At 42.3% G+C, this 6351-nt stretch overlaps 1 protein-coding gene across 2 annotated transcripts in view; it reads left to right on the top strand.

Annotated features, from left to right (window-relative positions):
• Positions 1 to 1607: 1607 nt before the first annotated feature.
• Positions 1608 to 6351, top strand: part of ZBTB43 (zinc finger and BTB domain containing 43) — a 32900-nt gene continuing 28156 nt past the window's right edge. The window contains exons 1-2 of one of the 2 annotated variants that reach the window (XM_017549126.2): positions 1608 to 1730; positions 5329 to 5448. The gene's annotated coding sequence lies outside the window, so the exon portion shown is untranslated. The remainder of the gene's footprint in view (positions 1731 to 5328; positions 5449 to 6351) is intronic. The other variant, XM_017549128.2, reaches the window with a different exon arrangement.

Genomic DNA, 6351 nt, shown 5'->3' with positions numbered 1-6351 from the left:
AAAAAAAAAAAAAAAAAGTATACTCAACTAGAAGTCCTCGTAGACTTTGTAAAAAATACTCTTCCAGAATTCCCACTCAACAACTTCTACTTATTTATTATTGGCAAAAAGTTGGTCACCCCATCATGCATAGCCAAATTACTGGCTAATGAGAATGAGATTACCACGAATAACTTGGACCAGTTATGAGTCACCCATTCCACTGAGGTGAATGTCTCCCTCCCAAGATCAAGGGATCACCTCTGCTACCTGAACAAAATGAGTGTTTACTTTTAGGGGGGCCAAAAGAGGGAGGAGAGTTACTAGAATATCCTACCCTATCTGTGGGAATTCTTGGAGGCCTTGGTTAAGAGCCTGTGCCACAGTTGGGTTAAAAAGGGGACTGGAGCATACATGCTTAAAGTGGAATCTTTGACAAGCTCTTCTGCACCCATTCCCATTTCTGTGCTTCTTTGTTTTCTTTCATTTTGTTTTCTAGAATTTTTTTTCCATAATTCTCTAGGAAAGCCCCAGACTCCTCTGTGAATACTCCTGTGTCCTAGAGCCCGACAATAAGCAACACAGGCATAACAGCTGGGAAACCAATCAGCTTAAACCAAGACAAACAATATCATACAGGCATCTCTGGCCCCGAGAGAACATCGACCCTTAATCCAGAAGGCACTATGACCAAACCTCTTCAGCTGTCTGGATATCGGGCATAAATAAGGTCTTCTACAAAGAAGGCATTTGGTCTGTAAATGGGACCAAACGTGAGTCTTACAGCTAAGGACCTATCTCTTCTACACTGACATGGTGGGGCAGAAAGGGGCGAGAAAGAGGTATGGAGGATTTGGGGAGGGAATTGGAGGCTAGAGAATTGGAGGCTAGAGAGATCATTTCTGTCCCACTATCTTTGTGATCCCAGTGCCCAGCACAATGCAGCCCACAGAAGGGCACTGGTCCTTTTATTGAACGTTTACTGAGCATCTACTACATGCCAAACAGCGGGATGGGTGCTGTCGAGGCGGAAACGGATTTGGACATAATCTCCACTAGGCAAACAGAGGTCAAGGTTTTTGTTTGTTTGTTTAGAGAAGAGACGGAGAAGGTCAAGGTGTTTTTGTTTTTGTTGTTTGAGATAGAGTCTCGTTCTATGCCCAGGCTGGAGTGCACTGGGGCGATCTCGGCTCACTGCAACCTCTGCCTCCCGGGTTCAGGCAATTCGCCTGTCTCAGCTTTCCAAATAGCTGGGATTACACCTAATTTTTGTATGTTTTGTAGAGACAGGGTTTCACCATGTTGACCAGGCTGGTCTCGAACTCCTAGCCTCAAGCGATCCTCCCGCCTCGGACTCCCACTGTGTTGGGATTACAGGCATGAGCCACCGCGCCAGGCCTATATCAAAGTTTCAACAGGGTTTAGAACTCGGTATCCGCTCCCCTATTTCCAACAGCGTAGTCAGTCCCCAAAATTGATTGACCCGCTCCAGACTGTACTGCGCAGGCTCCCGCTATCTCCGTGTTCTCCCAACTTTTGGCTCCAAACCTGAGTCCCGCATGCGCACTCCGTTTTCTCTCTGACGCACCCCCGGAAGCACTGTCAGTTTCGGGAGGGGCGGGGCAGGGAAGCGTTTCCGGGGGCAGAAGGCGCAGGCTGAATCTGTTGCGGCAGCGAAAGCTAGAACAGGCCTGCGCCGGCGGCTGAGACAATTCCTGGGGCGGGGGATGTGAGTGCTGAGCCCTCAGCAGGTACAGCGGGGCCAGGACAATGGGCGGCAAGGGTCGGGGAGGAGAAGTCGGTGGGGGAGTTAAGGACTGCTCTGCAGGCCCCGACGCACGCGCGGCTTGCCCCGCCAGGCCCGTTCCGTGGACCGGCTTGCTAAAGCCCTGCTCGGGTGGTTGGCGTCCCGGCTCCCCAGCTCCGAAACCCGCGGTCCTCTGCCCACATGGTGCGCAGAGCGCGACACCAAGGCCCTTGGGGTAGCCTCTCGCCCAAGGTCACCCCCGCGGCGGCGGAGCTCGGCCGGCCACAGCGCTTAGAGATCCCGCCCCCGTCTGTCCGCTGGCCTTTCGGGGCGTAGGATGGGGGCGGCTTGGCGGCCTGGGGTTCGAGCCACCTGTGCGTGAGGCCTGACGAGCCGAGCTGGGAGAAAGACTGGCCTAGACTTTGCTGATATTCTCTTTCACCCCCATTGCTGTCTGTGTCACCTGTTTTAACCTGCCCTTTTTGTCTTTCAACTAGGTCCCTGTCAACTTGATATTTGTCTCCACTTTGTCTTTCTCGGGGTATCTCTCTCTGTGTGTCTGGATACTGTTTTATATCTGACTCCACCTTGTCTCTGTGTCTGTTCACTCTGTGTCTGCCACTCAGCCTTTACTCTAATTCAGGGCCTGTCAGTCTGGCTTTTTGGTCATCTGTCTGTCTCTTTCTGCCAACTCTGTTTTTTCTCTTGTTTCTCTTTCCTAACTGAGTTTGTCTGGGTGGGGCAGGACTGCCCAGACCTCTGAGCCATGACTCATGACCCCGTGAAGCTCCCTGCACTGGTGACACTCTGAGTGACTCCACCACAGTTTGGCCGCAATTCTGACAGGTGTCGCCCAACTTAAGTGTCAGAGTGCAGGAGCGTCTGTCAGGGAGACAGGAGGCCCCATCTCGGGGCCAGAGCAGTTTGAGTCCTCGCCTTTTCTCGCCTGTGGTTTTTCAGGCCTGCACACCTTCCCAAATCCCTTTGCTCCATCCCCTCACCACGGGATGGTCTCTGTGGATCTCTGGAGCCTGCTCGTTGAGTTACAGCTGTTTAACAGGCCTGTCTACAGGCTAAGGAAGGGCCAGGCTGAGATCTCTTTGGGGCTATTGGGACAGTAGCAGGGTTTCTGGGAGAGCTACATGCTTAGTTAAGAGATTGTTGAGTATTTTCAGTTAAATTATAAGAAACCTAATAATGGGGGCTTTATTCTTTGCTTTACAAAAGTACCACGGGAGAAATAAACCACACACAAAAGGACAAATATTGTTTGAGACCACTTAAATGAAGTACCGAGAATAGTCCAGTTAAGGGACAGAAAGTAAAACAGTTTACCAGGAGAGGAGTTATTGCTTAATGGATACAGAGTTTTTGGGGTTGATGAATAAGGTCTGGAAATGGGTTGTGATGATGGTTGCACAACATTGTGAATGTACTTCACTGAACTGGATTCTTAAAAATGCTTAAAATGGTTAAGTCTTAAAGTTTTATGTCTATTTTATACAGTACAAAATATTCATTGGAGATACCTGAAACCAATAAGCTCCTTTTAAATGTAATTTTTCTAAATTCATTCTGTAGCTGTTAGGAGCATTTAGTTGAACCTGTGTTTATTGATTCCTACTTGCTTTACAGCAGTGGGTACAGCTGAGATTCTTTGAAAAGTTTAAATGAATTTGATTAAAATCTTCCTCAGGCTTTCCACTTGGCTTTCTGCCCTGGCTCTCCTCCCTCCGCCTTTCTTGGAATCAGTGCAAGAATCTGCTCATAAGTAGGATACTTGATAATTATACTCTTCACAGGAAGAAAACTCATAAGGTTGAAAAATAGCCCTTTTATGATAGTGCAAAATTATGTGTTATTTCTTGAGTTTTCTTATAGGGGATGCCTTTGTGGTTTTTTCATTTTTAAAGTTTCCTATTTAAGCTATCTGTTTGCCTTTAAGGTAGTTTATCAAGCTTTCTAATAAGATATAGCAAATGAATTACTACTTTATTTTACTGAATCCTAGATGCTGTTGATTATTTTATGTACCCCCAAGGAAGAGAGAAACACTGCTAATTAAACTATGGCTTAATGTACTCTTATCATTTAGACTTTTTATTATTGAAAATACTTTTAGACATTAAAAAATGATATCAGTGCCTATTCTAATGCATATATACAAAGGAAAAATAAGAATAAATTGGTTAAAGTGTTCATTGAACTTATTCAAAGTTCTACACTTCTGTACACTTTTCAGTTCAGAATTGTGTCCATGTTTTTTCCAGAGTGTCATCCTTTGTGCCATCAAGAACATTGATGAGGCCCTCGGCAGTTCTCTATCATTGTCTCAGGCAGTGACAGTATTAAAACTCCCACCTAGTGATCACATTCTGATTTCAGGAATTTTAAAATGTGAAAAAGTACATGTCTGAAAATTAATTGAATAGTATCATTTTCATGAACTTTTCCTTTTTTTTTTTTTTTTTTTCCTTTGTTTTTGTTTTTTTCCGAGGTAGAGTCTCGCCCTGTTGCTGGAGCTGGAATTCAGTAGTGCATTCCCGGCTCACTGCAACCTTTGCCTCCAGGTTCAAGTGATCTCCTGCCTCAGCCTCTCAAGTAGCTGGGATTACAGGCATGTGCCACCATACCCAGCTAATTTTTGTATTTTTAGTAGAGACAGGGTTTCACCATGTTGTCCAGGCTGGTCTTGAACTCCACCTCGGCCTCCAAAAGTGCTGGGATTACAGGTGTGAGCCACCGAGTTTGGCCTGAACTTTTCCTTTTCACTCTGTTTATATTTGCAGTTAGAATAGGGGCTTTTGTCTTATTTGTAGCATATTGAGGAAAAAAGATTTTTAAAAATTTGTCGATATGTTGTTAATTTCATGAAATGAGTGCTGTTTCTGCCTCCTGCTTTCTTGATTTTGTCTTCTTATCCTAAATTCGAATGCACATGAGGGTACAGTTAAAAATATTTCCTTGGCATTATTGAACGTTGATAGAAGGATGATTGATAAATGGGGAGTTAGTTCCTAGAACATTACTTTCTCTTTTGAATCTCAGAGAGTTTGCTGTAATGGAATGTTTGTCCTGGAAGTTTTTAAGTAAAACATTCAGCCGTGGCTTAAAATTGAAGGGAGTCATGAATCAAACTTCATAAAGTAGGTGGCTTGTTTTTTTAAAAAAAAATCTTAAAGTAGATTTTACTGTTATTTGACCAGAGTGCTCCAATTAGGAAAGAAATATAAGAACACTGATTGACAATGGTCAGGAGACCAATAGCACTCTTCCAAAGGATATGTTAACTCTGCAAAATTGCATAGTCATTGACCATGTTGGTTTTCTAGTTTTAATGAATATGCTGTAGTAATGGATGAAAGGTAGATGGAAATTATTTACTGTCTTTTCCGTTTTTTTAAAAATGTAAAATTATTACAAAATAAGTTTATTTTCTTTTAAATACAAAGGCAGGAGCTACGAAGTTTGCAGAATGGAATTTAATATAAACAAAAATGCCAGACTTGATTACCTTTCTTTCTGCCACTAATGTACACCTCTAGTGAGCACAGATATACATAGCCTCTCTTTTACATTTTCACTATTACTCTTCCTTTCAGAAGTCAATGTGATTTTAATTTGAAGCAAAACTGAAATGGGTTCTTCCTCATTCTATTCATATTGCTTTTTGATGGCCATCGCTTAAGGAACTTTACCCCAGGAATACAGCTTTGCATTAGGTAAGCTATAAACTTGCTCATAATACCATTTTTTAAATTACTTACTATAATCATTTCTCTTTTAGCAAAAATAATGTATTTTGTTAAGATTTTAAATTACTCTAGACCAGAAGAGTCTTACTTGTCTTCTGAAAAGACATTACACATTCTAAGGCCAACCAATACCATACTTTGCACTGATAGGACATTTAATGTTAGAGAAATTTTTCTGCCAAGTGATTTTTTTTTTTTTTTTAACTTAGAAAAGTGTTAGATTTGGAGTTATACTTCTGTTTGAATCCAGACATGCCATTTCTGATATGTGTAACCAATGGGCAGGTTTTTTAATTTAAGCTTCAGTTTACTCATCTTTTAGAAGGATGCAATGATATAGGAGTGTTGCACAACCCAGGTTTACGTAGTGTGCTTTGTGAACTGTAAAGCATTTCACTCATGTAACGAGTAGGAATAGAGTATTGGTATTTTTGTACATGTGTGCCAGGCTTTAAATTTACTGAAGCAACATTTACTATGTTTAAATGTGCTTTCTATAGTAAGCATGCAAATTACCATATGCTCTGATTAAAGAAGTCTCTGAAGGACTTCATGATAACTAGCTTGTGGGTCTGCTTTCCTATTATATTGCCATCATCTGTGTTTTTAGGATGTTTAATAGGTTTTAAATCACATAAAATTTGACTTACAATTCCTCAGCTGAATAATAAATAGTGGCTGCTATTAAACTCATCAAAGTTGGAAGGAATGTTGAAGGTCATCTAGTTCAGGAATTCTTCAGTATGTTGTCCTTCCTTTGCTTTAAAAAAGCCAAACAGCTTTTAAGAAGCATGGTGGAACAGGCTGGGGTTGGTATGTTTGCTTTAGAACTGTTGCTATTGGATTAAAAAAAAAAAAAATGTGCAAAGT

The sequence above is a fragment of the Cebus imitator genome, unplaced genomic scaffold (genome assembly GCF_001604975.1).
Source record: "Cebus imitator isolate Cc_AM_T3 unplaced genomic scaffold, Cebus_imitator-1.0 Scaffold216, whole genome shotgun sequence".
NCBI classification, from domain to species: Eukaryota; Metazoa; Chordata; class Mammalia; order Primates; family Cebidae; genus Cebus; species Cebus imitator.
This window is presented reverse-complemented; position numbering and strand designations above follow the sequence as displayed.